General features: G+C 34.5%; 1 long non-coding RNA gene across 3 annotated transcripts in view; it reads right to left on the bottom strand.

The window, feature by feature from the left end:
• Positions 1–2,984, bottom strand: part of Gm34869 — a 73,203-nt gene extending 70,219 nt beyond the window's left edge. For all 3 annotated transcript variants that reach the window (XR_381814.1, XR_381815.1, XR_872914.1), the window contains exons 1-2: positions 2,921–2,984; positions 1,413–1,596 (exon numbers count right to left, since the gene is read on the bottom strand). This is a non-coding gene — a long non-coding RNA (predicted gene, 34869). The remainder of the gene's footprint in view (positions 1–1,412; positions 1,597–2,920) is intronic.
• Between the last annotated feature and the right edge of the window lie 220 nt (positions 2,985–3,204).

Here is a 3,204-nt window from a genome sequence, read left to right as displayed (position 1 = left end):
TGCACTCATAGAAGTGATTTACTAATATCTTAGACATTCTCAATCCAATTAGGTTAAAAAAATTAACAATCACAAGTAAACTGCTGATCGACTTGCTATCCAAACCCATTTTCTATAACTTATTTGCCTTCTTTTATTAAAAATGGATGTTTTTATAAAGTATATTCTGATCACAGTTTCTTCTTCACCAACCTCACTGAAATCCATCTTAATCTCTGCCCTACCATCAAAAGCCACACCATTTTTGTCTCTCATTAGAAAACAGGTTTAATATTCTATTTCATTTTATTATTTCATTTTATTCTTTGTCCTATTTCTTAGCTGGAGCCTCACAAATGCTCTTGAGTCAGAAGCAACAGTGACTTTCTAACATGCATAAATGTGAAATGGTTATTTTTCTTTCAAGCTATGTTTTCAGATAATCTACAGTGTTTTATAAAATGGTAGTAGACAGCTGGACATCTATTTGGCTTGGTGGAATCCATTATATTACTGGGAGCTAAGTATTTATCTTTGCAGTTAAGTCTTGAGGCTCTTCTTCAGCTATAACTTCAATTTTTCCATTCCTGAATTATTTCCAGTCATTCCTTCCATATCTTTTGACAAATGAATTCTGAATAGATAAAACATGATCATCCTGATGATAAGGTTTTTAAAATGCTTAGTTTTCATCCCTTTTTCTACACGTGTTTGCTTTTGTGGAACCCCTTTAGTGTCTACTACAAAGGTATTCATTTTCTTTTCAGGTTGTTTTTAATGTAGTTTAATTCCTTTAACAGGATACTGATATTTTAATTCATTAAATTCTATTGGAAATTTTTTGAAATTTTTGATTGGTTTTTATTACCAAAATATTTTATCATTCTGTCTTAATGATCCTAAGAAATGTCAAACAAAACATCTTCAAAATCTTCATTGTCAAGTTATGTCCTTCTAATAGTACTGAGTACAAAGAAATACAAATTATTTGGAACAAGAAGAGAGGCATTGCTCTTTCGGCCTACTTTACCTTCAGCTAAATTGGAATATTCTAGACATGCTGTGGTAGGATAACTGGGTTCTAGTGAAAACATTGCCTTGGCTGTTATTATACTCTTATGCCAGTGTCTAAGAATGTGGGTTCAAGGTGATTATAGGTCTAGGGGGTAATTTCTGGGTTTATCTTTGATAGGTAGGTGTTTTTCTTCTTGGTTTCATTTTCTTCTCTGGGTTTTCAAAGATATTTGTCTGTGTGCTGCCTGTATTACTGTCCTGCTTGGCTGTTGTGTTGTGGGTGTGGAGAACACAGGGGCAGGACAGATTCTGTAGGATCCACAGGCTGTATGGAAAGGGTGGTGTTGAAGCACTAAGGACAACCTTGAGGATTGGGTCTGAAGAACAAAAAGAGCGAAGAAGGTTCATGGGCCACCTACCTGGTCTGGCAAGCATAGCCTGTGGTTGAACATGGGGTGGCCATCTGAGTTGGGTGATTTAACAGTGACGGAGGAAAGGGAAGCCAGTGATGGATGCTCTGTGGGATCCACAGGAGGCATGGACAGGGAGAAGGTAAGGTGTGTTCTCTTGCATCTCTACAGATGACCCTCTATGTAGATTTTTCTTTTTAAAAATTAGGAAAACAAAAATTAGGCATACACAGTAAATTTAGAATATGGAAGATGAACTAACATACAAGATTACTAGAAATTTATTTTTCCAACTTGTTAGGACCAAAGTCCTAGTTATCAGCTGAACAGAAAAAAACACATTTTCTCCTTTAAAATATGACATTTTCTTGATTTTCATTTTGCAGAAGAGTTTGCCTTGATTTCTATCACCAGACAATATCTTGATTTTAAGTCAGGAAATCCTGACCTGACTGAGTTTAGCTCAAATGTTTCCATAAATGAAGAAATGAATTCCATTGTTTGTTTTCCCCCTAAGATCATCCCAAATAATTGCCAATTAACCTTAGAGAGTTTTCTACCATTTAACTTTTGTTCTAAAATTGTTCTTAAAAAATCAGTTGTTAATTTTAATGGATAAGATATACTGGACACTATAAATGGTGTTATGATGACCAATTAAGAACTGGGTCAAAGAGACTTCCCAAGGACTTTGTTCCATGCATGTTGAATCCTTGTTCACTGAGGGGGGCTAATATAAAGTGTTAGAATTTATAGAAAGAAAAGTGATATTCCTGGCACAATGTGTGTTTGTCCTTTTTTCTACTTCCTCCTGAAAATGACCCTTGCCCTTTATTGCCACTTTATTTTCCACATTTGTATTGTATTGAAGACAGCTTATTGCACTAGCAGGAGGTATTAAACATAGAATGTTTCACACTGACTAATGCCTAATAGATACTTTGAGAGGGACTCTGTGAGGGAGGGATCAAGAAGTGGAGCAGTGATTAACATATAAATACATAATTGAGAGATAGAGAAATAGGGGTGAATATGACATAAGTATAATTTATACATATATAAAACATCATAATATAAATATATTATCATTTGTAAATAATTAATATATGATAATAAAGCATTAAAATATGAACATGTAGGAAGTAAAAAAATGGAGAAAAGTAAAATGTAATCTCAAAGTTATAACATTTCTTTCAGCAAACCCTTACTGAAAGTACTAAGAGCAACAAGATTTGCTCCCTCACTGATGGGGAAATACAGATTCCTTCCCCAGGTCCCAGATTTCATTAGTGAGAGATGAAGCTAGGTAAGCCACTGAGCTTCTGTGCTCCTGAGTCATAGATTCTATTTGTGTACTCTAAGAATGAGAAATGTGTCCCATTATCTGTGCTCTTTATAATATACAGTCAAGTCAAATCTAGGCTTATTCAGAAGCATTCCAAGAACTCTTGCTTGTATTATTATTGTTTTATGAACCCCGCCCATGCTGTACCCTTGAGAATGGAGAGAAGACTCACTCTTTTTAGGTCAATATTGTTTTTTCCCCGTCACATTTACTCTCCATCTGCCCACAAGTAAGTGTTTATTCTAAGTATCATTATAGACTCATACAAACCTTCTAGGTCACAAGTAGTTTTCAACATAATAATTGTATTGTATCCATGGAGATTTGTTTCCTTGGATTCCCTTAGACTCTAAAATCTTAGCTATTCAACACTCTTATATATAAAGGTATAATATTTAACCTATAGACTTCCACATTTCAAGCAGACCTAGACACATAACACAATGTAAATGTTGT

This window comes from Mus musculus, chromosome 12 (genome assembly GCF_000001635.26).
Source record: "Mus musculus strain C57BL/6J chromosome 12, GRCm38.p6 C57BL/6J".
NCBI lineage: Eukaryota > Metazoa > Chordata > Mammalia > Rodentia > Muridae > Mus > Mus musculus.
Note: the sequence above shows the minus strand (reverse complement) of the source record. Positions and strands in the feature narration are given on the sequence as shown.